The 23,677-nt window shown below is 48.6% G+C and overlaps 1 long non-coding RNA gene across 1 annotated transcript; it reads left to right on the top strand.

The window, feature by feature from the left end:
- The first annotated feature begins 3,656 nt into the window (after positions 1-3,656).
- On the top strand, positions 3,657-10,458 carry LOC125965125 (uncharacterized). Its single transcript, XR_007478664.1, has 2 exons — positions 3,657-9,045; positions 9,527-10,458. It is a non-coding gene; the product is annotated as an uncharacterized LOC125965125 (long non-coding RNA).
- Positions 10,459-23,677: the final 13,219 nt, after the last annotated feature.

Genomic DNA, 23,677 nt, shown 5'->3' with positions numbered 1-23,677 from the left:
TGGGTCTTTGTTGCTACATGCAGGCGTTCTCTAGTTGCGGCGAGCAGAGGCTACTCTTCGTTGTGGTGCGCGGGTTTCTCACTGCAGTGGCTTCTCTTGTTGCGGAGCACGGGCTCTAGGCGCACGGGCTTCAGTAGTTGTGGCGCGCGGGCTCTAGAGCGCAGGCTCAGTAGTTGTGGCGCACGGGCTTAGTTGCTCTGCGGCATCTGCTTCCCGGACCAGGGCTCGAACCCGCGTCCCCTGTATTGGTAGGCGGATTCTTAACCACTGTGCCACCAGGGAAGTCCCTCCACTATAAGACCTTTTATGGAAAAAAATCCCCAGCCACTAAAATGATAGTACATTTGTATATATGTGTATACTATATAGACACACATACCAAATAGTGTGTATATATATTTGTAAACATATACGTATGTATATATGTGTATATGTGTGTGGTGTGTATATATATATATATATATATATATATATACACACAGCACATTATTTAATATATCTATGTTTTTGTATAAACATATATAAACTGGAGTATATATATATTCTGCACACTGATATATATATCAATTAACAGGATAACAGTAGTCAACTTTAGGACAGGCCTAGGATGGGAAGCGATGGTCCAAGGGACTTTAAGAGTGCTGTTTAAATTTTATAACAATAAAGTGTTATTTCTAAATAAATAATAATATAATAAAGACATCACAGGGTGGAATCAGTAAGTCTGAGGTGGGAGAGGCAGTGTTTCAGTTTCCATGAAAACTTCAACAAAGTTTAATTGGCCCTGGCAGCTGAGTCCAATCGGACATCTTGGTGAGACGGTCTCCACAAGTGTCACAGCATATAATTTTCAAAGCTAAAAGCATGACTCTCCGTATAGGGTATATGTCAAAGATTACTTAACGTCTTAAGGAAAGTACCAGTATGGTGGAAGAGCTAGTTCAAAGAGAACCAGGGAAACAGAAGTATTTAGAGGCACCAAAAAAAAGTGCTGGAATAAGATTGCTGGGTTACATACAAAGTGGCTAATGACCTACAGGGGTCACTATTACCTTGGGGTAATAATAAAACTCTCTACCTGACAGTTATTTACAGCTTATCAATCTACTTATCACCGAGTTGGGGCTGATAGCCACCCTTTTGCCTTTTCAAATTTCGAATAATTTTTTCTTAACTGAGGAGTGTTGCTTAACCCCTTCTCCAAATCTTCTCTGCTGATCCCGAGGTTTCGCAGAGCTATTGATCTGAGCTGGGTGGAGAGTGGACTGTCCACACTTGGTGGCAGCGTTCTGAGCTACCCTGGTTCTGGGGCCATTGGTGCTCCTGTCTTGAGGGCTGAGCTGGGCCCCAGGGAGAAGGAATGAGTCTGCTCTCTTCCTAAGGTCAGGGAGCTCTGTGGCAGGACTCTTACTCCGTGTCTTCAAGGAGGCTGCTGCAGGGCTGAGCTGAGACCTAAGGGCAAACTAGATTTCACCAGGATTGGGGACGGCGGTGGCTGGGGTGAGCCAGGAACACAAGGAGGATAAACCCAGAGAAGCCTGCGTTTACTCAGGGAGGCCTTGGGTGGGACAGGACCAAAGACTGGTTTATCACAAGTTTCCTGAAGGCGGATGATGTGCGGCTCAGGGCACAACGGAGAGAGAACGGCGAGAGGCCCTGGCCTGGGGGGGAGGCCAGTCATGGGTGCAGGGAAGGGGGAAGTGGAAGAGTCAGAATCTGCAGGAGTTGAGGTCCACGTGAGGAAGCAGGGGATGAAAAGAGAACATCAGGCTGACACAGTGGGGACAGCGGCCCTGCTTCACCCACCTGCATCCCCGGGGCCTTTCCAGACCCCCCAGAACGAGGCCTAGACACAGGGTCCTTCAACCCCCCTTCGGCCTCACCCCCTGCGGTCCTGCCCAGATCTCATCTCTGCGCCTTTGGGTCAGGGACCACAGTACCTGCCCCGCACTTTGAAAACACCAAGCTAGGGGACTTCCCTGGTGTGGCAGTGGATAAGACTCTACACTCCCAATGCAGGGGGCCCAGGTTCGATCCCTGGTCAGGGAACGAGGTCCCATATGCATGCAGCAACTAAGGAGGCCGCCCGCAACTAAGACCCACAACCAAATAAATAAATATTAAAAAAAAAAAAATCGAGCTGGGCCAATCCGGCAGGAAAAGCAGTTCTCAAAGGCTGACACAAACCCGGGAGTTCCCGCCCAAGGAGCCCCTCCTTTTCGGACGCCGCCCCAGCCTCCGGACATAGGCCGCCCACAAGTGACAGACCAGGGAACCGCCCGGGCCGAGACGACCACGCAGTTCCGAGGCGGCCCACCCCGCCCCCGCCTCCCCGGGCCCCGGCGCGCAAGTCCTGGGGAGGAGACGGGGGCGGGGAGAGGGAGGGAAGGCAATGGGTTTCCGGTGCCGAGCGGCTGTTTACTAGGACAGTCACGTGAGGCGCCTGGCTTACCGAGGCACCCGGAAGGATCTGGCGGGGCGCCGGCCTCCGGGCCTGGCCAACCTGCGGACGGTCTCTCCTGGCCCAGCGGCCCCAGTGCGGGGTGGGGTAGGGGGGAGCCCAGGTCCGGTTCTCCTCTTCCCAGGGTCTCTGCCCTGGCCTTACGTTTTTGGGAAACCCCAGGAGTTCCAGGCTGGGGAGGGGAATCTGGGGGCGGAAAGGGTATCTAGAAGGAGCCTGGAGTTGTCAGACCACGCCCCTCATAGCTGGGGTGCAGGACAGGTTTGGGGGGTCGTCAGGAGTCAGTGGAGGGAGAAGAGTGTCCCAGGTTTGGAGAAAGGGTGGGAGTAGCATCTTGGGAAGAACACTCTGGGAAAGACCCAGGATCATGCGCCGGAGAGGTGGAGAAGGGGGAATGTGCATCTATACACTCTACTTTCCCACCCACTCCGAGCAGCTTTCAAGCTCTTGCTGTGCCTCAGGGGACTCAGGCCTCGGCCTCTGCCACGTGGTCCTCCTCCCGTCCCATACACCTACAGGGCCAGCAGCCTCCCCTGGCACCCTGCTCCATCCACCGCGTGGCATCAGGCTCTTTCACATCCCAGCCAATGCGCTCTCAGGCCCTACCTTCTGCTCTGTGCACTCGCTTGCCTGTTCCGACAGGGGCACTCTTACACGCCTCTGTGCCTTTGCACATGGTGTTCCCTGCACCCGGACTGCCCTGTCCCACAGCCCCTCTTCTCTCGCTGGTGAACTCCGGAGCCAGACCCCATATCCAGCTACAGAGTAGTCCCTTCTGGAATGCCTTGTCTAGGAGCGTCGACCACCAGCTCCACTCAGCCCCATTTTTCGGCCTCCCTCAGACCAGGGGCCAAAGCGTGTGCGCGGGGCCTGTCACTTGCAGTGAAAGCGCTTTGAGGCTGGGGAACCGCACATGGCTGAGAGAGTAGTGAGCAGGTCACTCGGCCTCTATGGGAATCAGGTGTCAAGGGACGCTGGGCGGGGTGCAGTGGGGACAGCTTCGGAAGGAAGGAGTGGTGTGGTGCTTCAGGGCTCTCCCAGCCCCAGGTTGGGAGGGGTTGTCCGGAACTGCGTACCATGCTGGTGCCCGCGCCCCCTCCCTTCCCCTCCTCCCCCAGCCGCCCGGGCGCGGGCGGTGGCCGCGGGCTGAGCTCACTCGGCTTCTGTGACTCGCTAGCTCCAATTGCGGCCCCCGCTGCTGTGACTCGCTAGCTCCAATTGCGGCCCCCGCGGCCCCGCCTCGCCTCCCGGAACCGGAGCCGGCAGAGCACGCTCGCAGCTGCGTCAGCCCCGACGCCTGTCTCCTCCAGCCTGAGCCCCGCGAGCGGTAGGCGCAGGGGAGGCCCTCCTCAGGTCTGGGGTTCTAGGAGGCATGAGTGTGTGGACAAGGCTGACGGTTGCGGAGGCGCAGAGGGGCCTAGGGTTCAAAGCAGTTAAGCAGACAGTGTCAAGGAGTGTCAGTTGCTTTGTTTGGACTTGACCTCCCCACTCCAGGGTATTCAGAGCTAGCCTCACACCGCCCTGGGATGGAAGGCTCCCCTAGGCCCTCACCACGCCTTAAGGCAGGACCCCAGACCAGTGGCCATCCAGCAGGTCCTTGGTTCCTCCCAGTAATAAGGAGCTCGCTACTAAGAACGATCTTAACACCCCCTGGGTCATTCATTTATTCAACAGATGTTTACCAGGCACTTACTATGTGGCAGAGACTGGGCACTGGTTTAGATAATGAGGATTTAGCTGTGACGAAACCAAGCCTTTTGGTCAATGTTCCAGGATTCTTCTGAGTGTGTGGATCACTTCCCCCTGGAAGCCCTCCTAGCTCTACCCTCTGAGTTAAGCCCCTCTTCTTTGCTCTAATAGTTCCCAGCCTTCCCCACCACCACCACACCTCCACTTCCTTAACCCAGAGAAGGCAGAGGCTCTTCTGGTTTGGACCTGACCAAGGTGTTTGGTGATGACTGATGCACCAATGCCCAGTGGAAGCTGAATCCTGAGCTTTGAGAAATCCCCACGGCTTTCAGCTCTGCCGTCTGGAGCTAGGCTGGTCCAGGGAAAACCTTGCTCCTGCCTTGTGGTACAGCCCCTAGAGCAGGTATCATGGACAAACGTGTGGGGCAGGAAGCCAGGACTCCAGGAGCTGCCCGTCTGAGGTTAAGCCCAAGGGTCAGAAGGCCTGGGGCCCTCACCCACAAAGAAGGACATGGGCATGTGTTTTAACACAGGTGGTAGTTGAAATCTGGGGGCAGGAAGGGCAGCTGCATGTTTCACACCAAGGGCAGATGGCCATACTGGGAGACTTCCCCATGGTCTGAGGGGAAGGAACCCCCCTCTCCCCACTGGGGAACAGCCCACTTCCCAGAACAACATCTCTGTGACCCTGACTTCCTCTGTCCACTCCTGTTCTTTCTTCTGTCTGGAATCTCCCTATCTCTTCTCAAGGCCAGCTCATTCTCATCCTTCCACTTGCTGCTCAAATGTCACCTTCCTGGTCCACCCTATCTAAAATTCATCCCCTCCTCTGGTTCCCTTTATCCAACCACCTCACCTTCTTCAGAACACTTACACGGCCGCTATTCACTGGGATTGTTGCCTGGCTTCCTCCACTAGAATACAAGCTCCATGAAGGCAGAAAACTTGCCTTTCACCTGCCTTATTTTTTTTTAATATTTATTTATATATGTGGCTGTACCAGGTCTTAGTTGCGGCATGTGGGATCTAGTTCCCTGGCCAGGGGTTGAACCCAGGCCCCCTGCATTGGGAACACAGAGTCTTAGCCACTGGGCCACCAGGGAAGTCCCTCACCTGCCTTATTTCCACAAGCTGTGCCCTGCGTGGAGGGTGTTTGTTGAATGAATGAAGTTTTGTTCCAGAATCACATAAAGAATGAAGCTAAAAGTCAGGAAAACCAAATCCTGCTCTGCTACTAATTTTTTTTTAAATAAATTTATTTATTTTTGGCTGCATTGGGTGTTTGTTGCTGTGTGCAGGCTTTCTCTAGTTGCTGAGAGCGGGGGCTACTCTGTGTTGCGGTGCACAGGCTTCTCATTGCGGTGGCTTCTCTTGTTGCGAAACACGGGCTTTAGGTGCATGGGCTTCAGTAGTTGTGGCACACGGGCTCAGTAGTTGTGGCTCGCAGGCTCTAGAGCGCAGGCTCAGTAGTTGTGGCACACGGGCTTAGTTACTCCACAGCATGTGGGATCTTCCCCGACCAGGGCTTGAACCTGTGTCCCCTGCATTGGCAGGTGGATTCTTAACCACTACGCCACCAGGGAAGTCCCTCTGCTTCTAATTTTTAAATTTATCTCTTTATAGCTACCTTTTACACAAAGGATTGCCGTCAACTTTTAAATATACAGTGAGAGTGAGATAGGTAGGTAGCTGGATAAAAAATCAGGCAGAGAAAGTTCAGGCAGGTTTAAAAGTAAAGGCCATAGAGTCATTTATCACTGCCAAATTTGTGCCTCAGTTATGGTTTTTAGCTTCCTGGGAGCTAAAGTAAAAGGGAACAGTATTTATTACATGATTCATCTTGTCTGTAAGGAAAAGCATCCCAGTTCCTCAGGGAAAGCAAACTTTTTTGCTGGTAGGTGACGTATAAGACATTTCTCACGTAGGCCTTCATATGGGGATGTGGTAGCTCTTGATAGCAACTCTCCCAACTAAAGGCCTGTGCACGGAGAGCTGCAATATCAGCAGTGAGCAGGATGCCAAGAACACCTCGGCACGTGCAGCTCTGCAGGGGGAACAAAGGGGTTTTCTGGGGCTCTGGCTAGACCCGGGGGGTGAGGCCTAGAATCAAAGAGGGATGGAGGGACTGAATTCCTTTCAGAGCAGTGTGGCTCCCAGCTTTTGGGTTTACATAGCCAATAATTTTATTTTTAAGTTGGATATTTTCAATACCATCTATAAAATATTCCTGTAAAAAAAAAAAGAGGAACCCAAATTGGATCAAGATCTAATCACCTCCTTATAAAAACTGCAGAGGGGGAGAGGGCTTCCCTGGTGGCACAGTGGTTAAGAGTCCACCTGCCGATGCAGGGGACACAGGTTCGTGCCCCGGTCCGGGAAGATCCCACATGCCGCGGAGCAGCTGGGCCCGTGAGCCATGGCCGCTGAGCCTGCGCGTCCGGAGCCTGTGCTCCGCAACGGGAGAGGCCACAACAGTGAGAGGCCTGCGTACCGCAAAAAAAAAAAAAAAAAAAAGTTGGATATATTGATATAAGGTTAGCCTTTTCTCAATTAGCCAACTTTTCCCAAATAAGAACGTGACAACAACAACAACAAAAAGAACATGACAACAAAATAGCTACCATCTGCTGTCACCATCATTTCATAAGAAAAAGGACTTTATAACATCAAAGATGCAGTAAGGGCTGCAACTCTGATAAAGGCCAGTCAGAATGGAATGTATTTTGTTTTCTGGAAAAATCACAGCAGACAGTACCGTGGAGCAGTACTGGTGTGTGGGCCCCAGCTTCAAACAATCCTTCCCAAGCCTGTGTTTTTCAAACACCAGCTGCCAGTCCACCAGGCTTTAAATCTAGACCTTGCCGCTTGCTGGCTGTGTGACCTCGGACCAGTTTACCTGACTTCTCAGGGCCTCAGTTTCCACATCCGTAAAATGAGTGGGAGCTGTAATAATGATCCTCACCTTCTAGGGTTGCTGTGAAGATTGAGCTGGTGCACGGGCGGTGCCTGCCGCCTAGAAAGTGCTCGGTGTACGGCAGTTGCCTGTATTTTTACCTCCCATGGGGATGATAAGGTCCACAGATTTATTGTGGAGAGCAGGAAGGCCTTTAACTTAGGTTTATGGAATGTCAGAGCTGGAACGGGCCTTCTAGATCATCTACAGAGGAATCCTCTTACAGAATGAGAAAGGGAGTCTTTGGGGGGGCTATGCGAACAGCTGATGGTCCCAGTGACAGAACAGTAAGTGGACTTCAAAGGGGCCCCTGAGTCCTGGGGCTCCGGGCTTTGCTAAACAAGTTGGTAGGGCCCCCAACCCCACCTCACAGGGCCATTCCACTCTACGCTCATGTCAAAGCCGGTCAATTAAAGACACATGGCGAGTGCACAGAGCTTTAGTTTACAGTGAGCCTTTGCAAACTTACTCCAACCCTAGAAGGTAGGGTGTCCTGGAATGAGTATCCCATTTCACAGAAGCCAGGGGTGGATTGGTAACCAAAGCCATAAGCAGAGGCTCAGAAATTCAAAAGAAGAAGGTTAGGTCGGTATAAAATGGCTGCCACTCCCTCTGCCTTTGGAAAAGTACTTCAACTACAAAGAAGTCAACTACTAACTCCAAGGAGAGCAGAAAGGAAAGCAGTTGCTATGGCAACATCTCTGGCAGCCTATTTTCCATCTTCCTCTGGTTCAAAACAACAGCTTCCAGCAGGTTCTGGCTGGGGGTAGGGAAGGTCTAACTCCAGCCCAGAAACAGCTCTTGGCCAATCTCCTGCTAGATTTCAGTGGCAAGAGAAGGTGGCAGCCAATGAAGAGGCCTGGAGCTTGTGTCATCGGCCTCTAGCCAGGTTGGAATAAGCAGAAGGCAGGCACACGTGACCGTTTCCATGGTGACCTCAGTTAGCAACCCGAATGGTCCTGTTTATGAGCACTGGAAAATTCCACCCAGCCTCTGGCCTGATTTTGTTACCTTCTCTGCCTCCTTCCTGCTCCAAGGCAAGGATGAAGTCACTGCCAATGTTTAACCCCTTCCTAAGATGTGCCTGGCTCCCGTCAGATCTGGGGGTCTGGGAGGCAGCTGCGTGCTTAGTATGTGAGGGGGGAGGGAAGGTAGTGACAGACACCATTTTACAGGGCACATCATTTGAGCCAGGCACTGTACTAAGCTCCTGACGGCCTCACAACCTGAGAAGGGGGGTACTACACGATTTCATTCCTATTTCCCTGAGGACTAAACTTGATTCAGAGAGGTTAAGTAACTTGCCACCATCACAGGGTCCAGCCAGTGAGGGAGGAACCAGGCTGAGACCAAGTGTGTGGGACTCTCAAGGCCACTCTCTCCATGACCCCTCTATAAGGATGGAAGAGTTGAAGAACCAGATGGGGTGGGCGACAGGGACAGGGTGCGGAGGGGGAGAGATCCATGGTCTTCTGGGGAGCTGAGAGAAGGCTGAGTGGAAGAACAAGGAGGAAATACCTGCTTGGCTCCAGGACACCCACATTGCCAGGCTGGGGCTGACGGCTGGTGGGCAAGGCCAGACAGGCCCCAGGGAAGGCTGTGGCCAGGACCCTGGGCTGAGTCCCCATCATTCATCCTCTCTGGGATCCTGGCTGGGGTGGGGAGAGAAGTCAAGCCTATAACCATTCCTGCCAAACTCCTGCTGGGGAAATGCCAGCCTGGGCTGGGGATGGATCCTGGGGCCCAGCAGCTGGAACCTGGGGTGAGCCTCTCAGCGTCCCCAGCACCAGCTGGAGGTCACACAGGACAGGCTGCGTAGATGCGGAATAAGCTGCGTGCGTTGCTGGTCTGAGCCGAGGCGGGGCTGTGGGAAGACTGTGTTTGCAAGGATAAGCGACAAACAACAATAAAAGTCATATACCATAGCTCAGGGTAACAACAGGTGAGTCACTGAGCGAAGGGCACGATCACAGGAGTGCTGGTGAGGTCACTGGATGATGACAGCCGCAGGCGCCTGTAGGAGGGACGGACCATTCAGCGGGGAGGGCTTCCTGCAAGGAAGGAGGGCAAGGGGCCTCGATGTGGCTCCTGAAGAGGGGGCTCCCTCTGGCCGGGAGGTTAGCCGTGTCCCTGGGGGAGAGGTGGCGGGATATCTCATGAACTAGGGGTCTGAGAGCAAATGAGGCTGGAATAGATGGGACACAGCTGATTGAGGGTTATGGCCCAGGTTCAGGGTGGGGCAGTGGGTGACAAAGATCTGGGAGAATGAGGAAGGGTGACCCTTTGTGACCTGGATGGTTTCTAGCTCCCAGGTCTGTCTCTGCCTTGGGCTCAGCTGAAGCCTTTGCTTTGGCAGAACAGTCATGGAAATTTCCACCCAGGCTGTTTTCCCAGTGCTTTTCTTGTCTCCACCTTCTTCCCAGGCGCTGCTGAGTCTAAACTTCCTTGGTTTGTGTGGGCTGCAGCTGAAGAGGCCTGAGGCAGCCTGAGACTGAGTGACACAGAAGGCACTTCTGGCGTGGACATGTCAGAACTTCAGTCATGCTGGGCATTGTGTTGCCATGGGACACGGGGGCTAGGCCCCCAACTGACGGTCCCAGGGGCCCCGGGATTCCTGCACCTGGGGAAGGCAAAGGGGAGGAATGAGAGCTTCTGCCACCATTTCACAATTCTTGAGCCAGGTCACTCCGTTGGGCCTGCTTCCCCGGAGTAAAGGGCAGAGGGGCTGGGAATGCAGGGACCAGAATGAGCTCTGGCCTTAGAGCAACAAGTTACCAAACGGAGCCAAGTGACATCTCTGCAGAGTTCTCACCCTTTGTCCACAGCTGGGACTCACCGCTGGGAGGGTGGCACAGACCCATCTCCCGTCTGTGCAGGAGAGTGAGCCCGAGGCCCCTCTGTCCCCAGTTTCAGCCTCCAGCAGTCGCACCCCATCCTCACTGATGACCAGGCTGCAAACCCTGGAGTTGCCTTAACCCTCCGAAGAGTTAGGGGGACATGTTAATGAACACGTGTTCATCCAGGAAAACAGGCTGTGCTGTGACAGTAACTGTGGGGTGGTGATACGGGATGACTTTGGAAGTGCTGGGCAGAGGCCCTAGGCCCTTTCCCAGGCAGGGTGATGAGAATGAGTGTCATCTGAAGAGTGCGGGAGGTGCATTCCATGCAGATGTGTCATCGAGAGTAAAGAACATGAGTGTGGACTCACAGATAGAGAACAAACTAGTGGTTACCAGTGGGGAGAGGGAAGTGGGGAGGGGCAAGATAGGGGTAGGAGAACAAAGGGTTATTACGGGATTATATGAAATCATGTGTGTTAAACTTTTTTTAATAAATACATTTGTTTATTCATTTATCTTTGGCTGCATTGGGTCTTCGTTGCTGCACACAGGCTTTCTCTAGTTGCGGCGAGCAGGGCCTACTCTTCGTTGCAGTGCGTGGGCTTCTCATTGCCGTGGCTTCTCTTGTTGTGGAGCACGGGCTCTAGGCACGTGGGCTTCAGTAGTTGTGGCTCGCGGGCTCTAGAGTACAGGCTTCAGTAGTTGCGGCTCACGGGCTTAGTTGTTCTGCGGTATGTGGGATCTTCCTGGCCCAGGGATGGAACCCGAGTCCCCTGCATTGGCAGGCGGATTCTTAACCACTGCGCCACCAAGGAAGCCCCGTGAAACTTTTGAAAATTGTAAAACACTATAGAATTTAAAGGACCTTTCTTTTAATAAACATCTATTGAGTGCCTACAAACAAACAAACAAATAAATAAAGATGAACATGAATGCTTAAAAAAAAAAGAAAAGGGGACTTCCCTGGCAGGGTCCAGTGGTTAAGACTCTGCACTTCCACTGCCGGGAGCACAGGTTCCATCCCTGGTCAGGGAACTAAGATCCCGCATGCCGCACAGCATGGCCAAAAGAAAAAAAAAAAATGGAAGAAAGAAAAGAACATGAGTCTGGAAAGGGCTAGGGTGCTCAGGAGACAGAGGAAGAGACCAGTGTGGGGAGCCTGGAGAGCCTCAGGCAGACCTCTACCTGTCTTCTTTCTCTTGTGCCATGCCACCACCCCCACCACCCCCAAATCCAGGCCTCCACGACCTCCGGCCCGGGCTGTGAAGATGGACTCCAGGGCCCTCCCCTCTGCCGCCTCTCCCAGCTCAGCCACCTTGCAAAGAGCAGCTACACAATGCTTCCCAAAGCCAGGGCCTCTCCCAGCTCGGAAGCCATCCTTCTGTCCAAAGAACAGAGTCCAAACTCCCTCTTCAGGGAACTCCAGTCCTCCCAGACCTCACTCCAGTCTCCGCTGCTTTCTAGTGAGTTCCCATCACCTAAAGAGCTTTCAGGTCTCTTCCACCGCAATCACTGCAAGCCTGTACTGTTACATCAGCCCCAGAGAAAGAGCCATAACGCCGTTGGCTTCTGTTTGTACCTGGCATGTGCTGAGACATACACCTCAGGCAAAGATCCTGGAACCGGCGGACCTCTACCCCTGTTCCATGAGACTTGTCTCTGTGGGATGCGGGCCACAGCTGGGTTGAGGAAGAATGAACACGTGTGTGTGGTATGTGTGTGTGTGTGTGTGTGTGCGTGTAGGAGGGGTGAAAGGTTTAATGAGCATCACGCTGGGTATGTGGTGCTAACACAAGCATCTGCCTGGGACCTCAGGTGGGTGACTGAACAGATCAGGGTTATAAGACTGTGGATACTGTGGATACGACCCACTGGGAAGCCTCACAGTTCCTTCAGGCTGTTCTGAAAGGTCCACTCACAGGCCCCGCGCAGTGCGGGTGAGACTGGACACAGCACCTCCTGCTTCCCGCGGTGAGGCCTCCAGCAGAGGGGCAGCAAGCCCTGAGTCCTGAGGGTGGGCTCACACCCCTGCGTTCTGGAGGCAGGAGCTCCACGGAGACCCAAGGCAGCCTTCCGGGCCACACCCTTCCCCACCTCTAGGGTCAGTCTGTCTAGAAGTTCCGCAGTTTCTTACGCGGTACCGCTCAGTGCGGAGTTTACTCCATCCTGCCGGACGGTCGTGGTTGTGTCACATCTGAAAGCATTTTGCTCCTGTCAAAGCATGTCAGCTTGTGCCTCTTCCTCACCACCGCGCTCTAGTACTTACACAGCGCAACCAACAGCTGGAAACCTCAGAGAACCACTGAGCTCGCTTTACACAAGTGTCTCTGGACTGGACATTCCAGGATGGGGGACGCACTGTCCTTTCACAGCCCCTCCCGAGCTGGGTTACAGTCACTCTGCACTTACGGGGCATCTACTGCATGTGCTCTTTTCACTGTTCTGCCTGGTTTTTTAATTCCAAAAGAGATACTATTCCAATTTAGTCATTTAGTCATGGTTCAGTAGGCACATTTTGAGCTCCTAATGTGTGCCAGGCACTAGCGATGCCAAGAGAGACAGCCCGGGCCTCAGTTTCCTCATCTGTCCAAGGGGTTAACAGCAGCACCTCCCTCACAGGGTGGCTGTGAGAACTGAAAAGAGATGGTTCATTGAACGCGTATGGCACAGTGCTCAATAAATGCTACAGAAAATAACGCTGAATTTCCTGTCCTGCAGATGCACCAGGCACAATGCAGGGACTGAGGAAAGCGTGGTAGACTCTGTTCTCTGCCGGGGAGGGGGTCAGTAGACCATCTCCACCCCAGGTTAACCAGGACAAGAGGAAAGGCCACAGGGAGGGTGGACGGCCTGGGGAAGGAAGGTCTGGAAATGCTGGGTGAAGCCAGTGAGGGGCCTTGCTGAGCTCTTAAGCTGGGGAGAAAGAGGCTGAGGCAGCTGGTCTGGAGAGCTGCGTTCTGCCCCTTGTTGTCATTCTGTCCTCCCACACCCCACAGTGCTACAGCTGGGCTTCCACAGCCAGGCCTTCTGGAAAGATCCACAAACAGGCTGCAGGGCCCAGGGCCAAGGACATTACGTGGCGAATAAACTAAAGAAGGGAACTAGCAGCATGGAGTTCTCGAACTGGGGTTGAGAAATCTCTTTTTCAAGATGCTTTCTCCTGTGTTCTCCCCCAGAAAGAGAATTCTACCAGCACAGAATCCTTCTGCTATGTCTTGGAGGAGGGTACATGTAAAAGACGGATGGTCTTCTCAGGAAGACAAGAGGAGAATGTTTCCTTTACTCTTCAGCCTAGAGATGTTCAGTGCCTGAGAGGGAGAGGCCCAGGCTGCCTCTCCCCAACAGCATTTTGGGGAAGGCTGATGACGCAGCCGTTTTTAGTTTCTGTAACTTGTTTTTGCTAGAATTGCCCTCAGCTCTCTGTGAGGTAATGGTGTGTCTGGTGGATTTCAGTGGTTGATTTTTAGACTTTCTCCGAGTACATTTTTAGTTGTCCAAAATCCCCTAGAAAACAATGACTTCTCTTCTGCATAATGGAGCTCTGAGCTGCGTCATCTCTGTGGGTTTTTCCTGCAGTGGGAGTTGGCTGCTGTCTAAGGAGGAGGGAGCTGAACTTTTGTGCAGTCATTGTTCCAGAGATCAGCTCGGGGAATGTGGGCAGCAGGAGGGGGCTGGGAAATGCAAATTCCTTGAGTCTTTAGAAAACAAGAAAGTTGTTTATTGGGGACTCCCGTGGCCTTTTATTTCTGACCTGCATTTCCAAAACTGTCTCTGGCAATGAAGGATTATCTAAATAGCACAAGGTTAGGTAAAATGCAACAAAAGAGGCCTGGGGGGATGCCAGGTATCGCTGAAGACTCACCCAGACTGGCCTCTGAACCATAGCCCCAGAAATGAAGGGCCTCAGAAACGTCTCTTGACTAAGCCTGACCGGCCTTTCTAAAAAGGGAAGGAGGTGGAGCAGATTCTGGCATTCTCTGGAAGTTTCGGGTCTGACGTGATTCGGGAGGATTAGGTGACAGAAGGTCTGGAGGCCTGATTCTAAATTTTTGCTACTTTAGACCTTTTCAGGGCTCCACCTCCTTGAAGCCACAGCCAGGAGGCCTAAAACCTTCCATGTTCCCTTCTCATCCCTGTTTACTGCATTTTATAGAGTTAGCGTCATCACTCCTTCCATCGAATCTCCTCATTTTACACATAAGAAAATCGCCAGTGAGAAGTTATTTGGGTTAGTGCCCAAGGTCACGCGCTGTTTGTCAGGGAAGTGATTGCCAGAAACCGGAACCAAGAGCCCCCTATTTTTAGTCTGGGCTTTTTTGAGGGTGGGGTGTGGGAACATGAGATGACCTACCAGCTGAAATGGATTAGCCCTCCTATACCTGTGCCCTGAGGCCCAAATGCAGACCAGGTTTCAGACTGAGGTAGAGGGGAATACATAGGATATTGAGAGCAGCTGCCTTAGGACGTTATGCAGTTAAAAGGAACATGGATTAGGAAAGGTGCCTTGAAGAAAATTTCGTTTTATGTTAAAGGGAGCCTTAGCTCAAAAGAATTGAGAGAAAGGCCCATAATCAAATGTATTATTTATCTTCTCACCAAAGAACATGGCGATTTTAGGCCCTCTTGTTTAAATATATCTTCCAGAAAAAAAATGACTCACTACATCAAGAAGAGGAGGGAATTAGAATATTTTGGAGACAGCTAGTCAGTTTTGCGAAGCAAAAGCCAAGAGAGATGAAGGCAGTAAACCTTTGGGCCAAAATAGTAAAAAGGGGATTAGTGTCCATAATCTCTAAAATATTTTTTACTTACCAGTTTGGGAAAAAAAGGTAAGAATTTTCTCTCTGGCTTTGGCAAGCCATCTCTCCCACACGAGAGATTCCTGAGTTCTGAGCTTCATTTAAATCTCTTTCCCCAAATTCAGGGAGAATTAGCCAAATATGACACAGCCATTCTAACAGTATAAGGAAAATGCTACAATCTATGTGTAAGGGAACTGGAAATGACTAGCTACGCTGACAATTATTTAAAGCACTTCAGGGCTCTTAACATTCACTTCGGCGGCTCCAGAATGGGAGAAAGGTCACAGATAAGAGGGGGACCTAGGTCCCCTCCCCGCCCAACCCTGGAGAAAAGGGCAGTTGAGGAGGCCAACATAAGTACTGGGAGAGAGTGGGGGGACAAAGGGAGGCACCATGAGGTTGAAATTCGCAGATTCAAGAATAGGTTCTGGTACTAATTAGCTGTGTCTGATTTTAGGCAAATCACAAACTCCCCAGGCCCCCAAATCTCCATTTGTAAAATGAGGTGACCCAACTCAGGTTTTCCTCCTTCCAGCGCTAAAATTCTCCTAAAACTTTTCCAGTCCCAGAGCAGACATCAAGACTACGTTTGAAGGGAGCCGTCTGCATCTCTGTAATATTCCACTCTTACAGGGAGAGGGAAATAGTGATTAAACAAGAACAGCTTCACCAGGGCCACTTTAAAGTAGCTGCTCAGACTGGCCCTGCTTTATTGGGGGTGGAGGAGGTGGGAGGGTAGCATAGAAGACAGTACCCTAACTTGCTAGAGCCCCCCAGGCCTGCTCCTTTCACAACCACCGCCGCTTATAGGAGCCAAAGGGGTTTTAAAAATACAGACTACGGACTTTTTACAACTCCTATGTCATCATTCAGTTGCCATCCTAACCTGTACCTTGCCAATAAACTCCGTCTTCCCCTCTTGGAATTTACTGCCTAAACACAAGGTATTGCAGAGATTCTAGAATTAAAAACTCTGGAGGTGAGAGGCGGCGAGAGGGTGGGTGTCACCACCCTGTCCTGGGCTCTAGGCTTGAGACCACCATGTGCCCTGGAACACTCCACGATCTCATCACCACTCCATTCTTTTCAAGGAAAACAACCCAGGCAGTTGCTAGGTCAGTTTCTGAGACCCCTTCCGCTTCGAGCATCCTAGACTAGTAAGATCTGGTGACATACAAACACTCAAGGGATGTTACAATAAACAGAACTAGATGACTACAAGGGAATGACGTGCGAATTTTTAATAAACGGATGACTTTGCGATAATAAGGAAGCAATGACAAAGGACGGGGGAGGGGAAGGAAAGGCCGACACGGGCTGAGAAGAGAAGGAGGGCAGCAGCCCCTGGAAGGGAAGAGCAACCCAAACATGGCGAAAGGTTGGAAGGGCGGTCAAACAGCCCCAACCGGCTCAGGACCAGCTGCCACCCTCCCCCACGCCTTTCTCTAGGACAGGCACCGGCCCTGGGGGCGGGGCGCGCGTGCGCAGTGGAGCGCTGCGCCAACGGCCACCGCTCCCGGAGGCGGCTGGGACCGGCTGGAGCCGGTTAGAACCGGCGGAATCCGTCCGCGAGCCTACGACTCACAAAGGGAGCCGGCGGCTCACGACCAGCATATCCCTGCGCGAGGCGGGCGTGGGGTGGGAGTGGGGGTGTGGGTGCGGTGGCGTTAGTGTAGCGCCCCTCCCCCCACTTCCTCAAAGGCCTCAGGCCGCGCCGGCCCGGAAACACACCCCTCCCCCGCCCGGGTGGCCCGAGGGTCCTGGAGGCCCAGCGGCCCCGGCGGGGCGTGCCCAGCCCGCTCGGCCTCTCCTCAGCATTTTCTCTCCGCGGCTTCTTTAGTTGCGTGGAAGGCCGGTGTCCGGGAAGTCCCCCCATCGCCCAAGACTTTTAAGTGTCTCTAGAGTTAAACCGTAGATAACGCAAAATTTGTAAAACAGAAGAACCTAGAAAAGCAAACCCGCAATTAAAGGTTCACAAAAATTTGAGAACTTGGTCCCTCGTGGAATGTCTGCCCAAGGTCGCCTTGTCTTTGGAGGTGAAATCACTGACTTTTGTTATTGATACTTTATAAAGAGGACATGTAAACTTGGTTTTGACAACTTTAACGAGAGAGAAGCCTGGAAGCTTAGAAACGCTTCACGTTTGGAAAGAACAAGAAGTTAATCCCGGCTTGATTTAAAATGTCTAAGCAGGCAACCAAAAGTGTAGGGCTCTAGCTGACATTTAGTAAATACAGAATCGACAACAAAAGCATGTAGCATGTCAAGTAACTAACAGGCCCATGCTGATGCCTCGATTTTAGTCAGCCTTTGAGATGGGTGGCCAGCTCTGTTGCAGAAGACAATAAACTGTGGCTCTTGAAACATTTTCGAGAAGTGGACTTATACATTTAGTAGAATTCTTAAGCAGATAACCTGGACCGATCGGATTTCATGAATAAAAGGGCAAACAGGCCGCTTGCGGTATAAACCTCAGAACCACCTCGCAGGACTTGAGGCTGTTGGGGGAAAAACTGCAACGCTTCGCTTCTAAAATGGCTGCGGTCTGTACTTGTGAGGCTGCAGCTCGGTTACATAATGGAAAGGCAGGCCGTCAGCAAACCTAGTTTAACCTTCCGTCAAAAAGCACTAAGTTGTACCCACTGTACTCCAAGGAAACACGAGAAGTATTTTAAAAGTTGCTAAAACATTCCCAAGTAATGGCTCTGAGTTTTTGTAAGCGGGTCTATTTAAATGTGATTTTCATTGTTTTTGCCCAAATTTTCAGCTCAAATCTATGTTAATAAGTTTTAAAAATCTGGGTACAGGACTTGCGATCAAGTTGCCCAAACTTAAGAGTCTAGAAAGTCTCGTCAACCAGATTCTATTTTTACCCCTCCGGAGGAACTATTTTTGCTTCCCTCACAAAGGCGGCGGAAGGGTATTGAAATTTGGAGGTGTCAGCCGTCCTTCCTCTATAAATATGCCGTAGCGGGCGGGGTGGCAGGTATTGAGGCAGCGAGCGTAGAGGCTGCTGTGAGGGAGGAGGCGCTGCCTGAGGCGACCACAGATAAGTTTTTCTGCTAAGATAGGATTAGTATAATTCTGTAGGAATTATAAATAGAATACTGAGATACTGCTTTGCATTAAATTCTTAGAGTAACTTTGATAACTTAAGATTATTTTACGGGAAATATGAAGACTTAAAGAGTAGGTTGAGAAAGGAATAAAAATAATTTTAGAACATGGCGGAGGTTAGGAGCTGAAACTTCTTCATGGAGTGAAAAAAATAATTTTAAAAGGAATTGCTGAAAGAAATAGGATTGCACAGTACGGAATTTTCTTAAATGAAAGGCAGCCTTTTAGATTAACGTTAAAACGTAGGGTGACATAAACAGAACCTAAACCTAACCGTCATTTAAAAAAGTCAAGTTGTAGAGGATTAAAATTCTTTAAAGGCCGTCTTTTAAGAAAATTAACTGAAGGTGATTTAAGAAACATGCCTTCAAATTCATGGCGCAATAAAAATTGCGACATTTGAAGCCTACTTGATTGTAAGGGCTTTATTTGCTAAAGCCGACGGAAATAATAATTAGGGATGGTAGGATAAAGATTTTGAGAAAGAAGATTAGAAATTTGAAGTGGAAAACTCGGAAGACAGAAGTACAGGAAGGTGAAGAAAAGACTAGAGAAGATAGGAAAAGTAGAAGATAAAAATATGCCTGTTAGAAGACAGAAAAACTAAATTTAGCCCAGAAGGTAGGAGGCGGAAGAAAAAGTAGACAAAACTAGAAGAAAGAAGGTTGAACATACGGTTGAGTATTTCAGATAGAAAATGAAAAACAAGCTATTGGACATAAGCATACCAGATAGACGTCAAAAAAAAAAATTAGAAGATGCGAAAGTTCAAGGCCAAAAAGTTGGATAAAGTAAAGGAACAAAAACTAAGGAAAATAATTTTTTATAGTTAAAAGAATTATAAAAGCCCATCAACTTAATTCTGGTGGTGCAGAAGTTAGATTTGAGAAGATGAGGGTTTTTAAACTGCTGTAGGTCAGGACCAACTTAGAAGACTATCCCAAAACTAGAAGGGAAGTCAGTTTAAAATCACAGCAAAAAGCTACTAAAAGGACTGAAGTAATTTAAAAACTAAGAATGTTTTTGGAAGAGTTAAACATTTGGAAGGCTGTAAATACAGTAGCTTAGTTTCCTTTGGAAAATTTAAAGGACTTTGTAACTGAAGGAAATCCAAGAGCAAGAATAACCGTCAAGTTAACATTTTTGCATTGGACTTTGCGCTAAGATGAAATTTTAAATTCTGAGGACTAGGCGCTAATTAACAGCTGACCCAGGTGCTACACAGAAGTGGATTCAGTGAATCTAGGAAGACAGGAGCCGCAGACAGGATTCCAGGAGCCAGTGTTTGGTGAAACTAGGACTGAGGAGCAAGCGGCAGTTCGTGAATATAGGAAAGAGGAGCCCGGGAGCCAGTGCGATTTGGTGAAGGAAGCTAGGAAGAAGGAAGGAGCCCTAACGATTTGGAGGTGAAGCTAGGAGAGGATCCCAGGAAGGAGGAGGCCAGTGCGATGTGGTGATGAAGCTAGCGTGCGGCTTGGCTTGGCAACCACGCGGAGGAGGCGAGCAGGCGGTGTGGAGGATAGATAGAGGATCCTAGAGCGGCAGCCCAGTGTGCCAGGCCCGCAGGGAGAGCCAGTGGTGTGGTAAAAAAAATCCGTGAGGTCGGCCATATCGTGGGTTGTTTTTTTCTCTTTAATTTTTTTTTTTTTGTAATTGAGTATGGTAATATCTTTGAATTTCCTAATGGTAATGGGGGAGTTGTGTACTTAAGCATAAAGGGTTTTATGGGGATGTAGGCCGATTTTCGGGTGTCGTAGGTTTCTCTTTTGCAGGCCTATTTTCTCATGCATCTTTTCTGGAGCTTTTGAGGGCAGACTTCCAAGGCCCGGAGGAATGGTAGATGGCAAGTGTTTTTGTTTTTAACCAATATGAGGGAAAACAAATGGATTTGATAGAACGACTTTGAGAGGATTGCAGCAAGTTGTGTAAGCAGGTTTTATATTTAGCTTGGGGTAATGAAGCATTTCAATTTCGTGAATAGAGGACCTATTTTTCTTTCCTCACCCTGTATTCTAAAAGTTTTCTGAATATGTAGCTTGGGTGTGTAATTGTGGGGGGAAAGTTTTGGGGGGGGGCAAAATATGTTTTGAGTTTTTTTCCCTTTAGGTCTGTCTAGAATTCCAAAGGCAAATGACTCAAGGTAACAGGAAAAAAGAAAATCCAGTATCAGGATTATCAGAACACCACAGGTTTACAGTTTGTAGAGACGAGAGCACAAGCAGCTCTCATTTGAGGTCTGTGGCGGAGCTGTCCATGGGAGAAATGGCTGGTAGTTATTCTGTTTTTCCACCCCTTAATCAGATATTTTTTAAAGTACGTAACTGGTTATTTTTACTTGAAGTATTTTGGGGACGAGGGTGGGGGAGAAAATGTTTCTCTAAGATTTTCCACAGATGCTATAGTACTATTGACAAACTGAGTTAGAGAAGGATTGTACTGCTACGCTGTTTGGCACCAACGCCTTCAGGGATTGGAGCTGCTTTTTTCCTTGGAAGAGTATTCCCAGTGAAGCTGAAATGCACAGCACAGTGCAGCTTTGGTTCATACTCAGTCATCTCAGGAGAACTTCAGAAGAGCTTGACTAGGCCAAATGTTGAAGTTAAGTTTTCAAATAATGTAACTTTTAAGATAACTTATTAAAGGGGAGGGGCAGATTTTGGCAATTAGTTGGCAGTGGCCTATGGTTGGGACTGGGAGGGTTGGGTTTAGGTAATTGTTTATGATTTCAGATAACTCATACCAGAGAACTTAAATACTTAGGATGGAAAACTAAAGAACTCTCAACTTCCAAGGTGGCAAGTAACTCCCAATTTTCTAGTTTCTGTTTTTTCCCCAGTTTTTGAATTTGACAGCTGGGGAAGTTCATGAAGATTGACTGGATTTAAAGTGTAGGGCTTGGGGAAGGAAAATGGTGGACTGGGGGTTGGTCTAGCCCACTGGGCTGCCTTAGATTAAAAACTTGGGAATTTTTTAAATGCTTAAGTTGTTTGCATATGGTAGTGTGTGGTTCTCTTTTGGAATTTTTTTCAGGTGGTTTAATAAAACTTAATACTACTATAGGAGCTTCAGAGCAAAGGAAGTGGCTTAATGATCCTGAAGGGATTTCTTCTGATGGTAGCTTTTATATTATCAAGTAAGATTCTATTTTCAGTTGTATGTAAGCAAGCATATTTTTTTAGTGTAGGAAAACCTTGTGTGTGGGACTGCAAAACAGGATATTAAGGTATGATTCAAAATTATTGTAAACTGTCTCAAATTTGCATCTAAGTATTTGTAAATTATAACTGATAAGAGGGTGGGCTTTTGTTGATGAGGGAGGGGAAACCCTTTTTTTTTTCCTGTAGACTTTTTTCAGATAACAACTTCTGAGTCATAACCAGCCTGGCAGTATGATGGCCTAGATCGAGAGGGGAACAGCTCCTTGGTGAATGATAAGTAAAGGCAGAAAAGATTATATATCATACCTACATGGGGGAAAAAGCATAACCCTGAGATCCTTAACTACTGATGAACAAACACATTGTCTGCATATGCCAAAAAAAATTAAGCAAATGAAAGCTACCAATTTAAAGTTAATGGAATCTACCACTTTAAAGTTTGGCTTATCAAGCTGTATCCACAAAAATAATGAATTGATGAGAAATAATGAAATGATGAGAAATACAATGAAGATCAAATGTCCATCTCAATACTGCTTTTACAAAAGCAGAATAAAAAAGCGAAATGAAATGAAAATGATAATGCTACACATTAATCCTGGAATAAAAGAAGCTGAAATAATTGAAATGAGTGGGATCAAGTGGATTGAGGAGGAGGCTGTGCTGTTTGCCAATCTTTCGTTTGCCTCAGACAGGTTTCTCATTATCAGAAGAGTTGCTTCATTTCATCTGGGAGCAGAAAACAGCAGGCAGCTGTTAACAGATAAGTTTAACTTGTATCTGCAGTATTGCATGATAGGGATAAGTGCTTACCTTTGCTAAGAGCTGTGGAGGTCCTAGGTCCCTTACCTAAGGGATTCCGGGATTGTGAGGGATTTTCCTATCCAGCCTTTTAAAATTAGACAGGACTTAGTGTGCCTGTGGGCTTCCATGATGGGTTAGCACACTTCACTCAGAGGCTAGTAATTCCTTAAAGCCTCTTGAGATTAATAAAGGTAATGTGTATAATACTAAGAACATTTGTTTAGCATTGAATCTCTGAAAAGCCTATTAAAGGGTAGCATAATGTGCTGTTAACCAGAATTCAGATTGTTAATCTTGCTAAAATTTAAATGTTATGATGTGTATTGTGCAGAAAACCGTTAAATTATTCAAAATAAAATACTTTGTAGAGAATGTATGCTTTTAGAAAGCTGTCTCCTTATTTAAATAAAATTGTTTGTCTGTAGTTAGTGTTGGGCAATCTTGGGGGGATTCTTCTCATCTTTCAGAAACTTTGAACACTCTTTAACGGACAAGATCAGGAGTTGAGCGGAAGAACGAATTTAACTTAAGGCAGGAAAAACAAATTTTATCCTTCGTAAAAGTGATGAGCATTTAATAATTCCAGGCACATGGCAATAGAGGCCCTCTAAATAAGGAATAAATACCTCTTAGACAGGTGGGAGATTATGATCAGGAAAACAGGTAACACCTACGCTGTTTTCAGAAAGTCAGGAGTCTAGTGGTTAAACTAGAGTAATGAGAGATCATACTGTCCACATTTCCAGTTTGCATGTTAACTTTAAATGCTTACAGTCGTGTTATCTAGTGGTAGCTGATGTTTACACTATTGGCCTTTTATATAGGCACTTGGTGTGGGGGAGGGCATGTGGGTTTTTTAAAGCATTTTCCTTTGCAGAGGCTTCATTTCATCCTTCATGAAGCTGTTCAGGATTTTGACTTGCATATAAGCACTTGGCTCTGCCTTCTGTTCTCCTAGTGAGTGTGAGACCTTGCAGTGAGTTTATCAGCATACTCAAGTAAATTTTTCCCCCCTGATTTTGGAGGGAAGGGAGGAGAGGGTGGGGCTTACTTGTTTTAGTTTTTTTTTGCAGACTACACAGAATGCAGTTGTCTTGATCTCAGGTCTGTCTGTTCTGTTGGCAAGTAATGCAGTACTGTTCTGATCCGCTGCTATTAGAATGCATTGTGAAACAACTGGAGTATGATTAAAAGTTGTGTTTTCCCCAATGCTTGGAATAGTGATTGTTGAAGGAAAATCCAGCTGAGTAATAAAAGGCTGAGTGTTGAGGAAATTTCTGCAGCTTTAAGCATTCGTGTTTGTGATTGAAGCAAAGTCCCTTTTGCTGTGCTTTTAGGTAAAATGCTTTTTTGTTCACTTCTGGTAAGGGGGTGGGAGGGCACTGAAGCCTTTAGTCTTTTCCAGATGCAACTTTAAAATCAGTGACAAGAAATAAATTTCAAACGAACAACAGTCTTCACGAAATTTAACTGGCAAGTGGAAATGTTTAACAACAGTTCAGTGGTCTTAGTGCATTGTCTTTGTGCCGGGTTTCTCTCTCCCCTCCCTTGGTCTTAATTCTTATATACAGGAACATTCAAAACAACAGACGTATGCGAAGGGCCAGAGAAGCCAGACCCAGTAAGGAAAAATAGCTTATTTACTTTTAATAAACAAACAAAACATTGCATTTTAAATGTGGGGATTGGGAACCACTAGTTCTTTCAGATGGTATTCTTCAGACTATAGAAGGAGCTTCCAGTTGAATTCACCAGTGGACAAAATGAGGACAACAGGTGAACAAGCTTTTTCTATATTTACATACCAAGTCAGATCTGTTATGGGTAATTCAGTACTAAATGACCTTCCAGCT

This window comes from Orcinus orca, chromosome 8 (assembly GCF_937001465.1).
Source record: "Orcinus orca chromosome 8, mOrcOrc1.1, whole genome shotgun sequence".
Taxonomy (NCBI): Eukaryota; Metazoa; Chordata; class Mammalia; order Artiodactyla; family Delphinidae; genus Orcinus; species Orcinus orca.
Note: the sequence above shows the minus strand (reverse complement) of the source record. Positions and strands in the feature narration are given on the sequence as shown.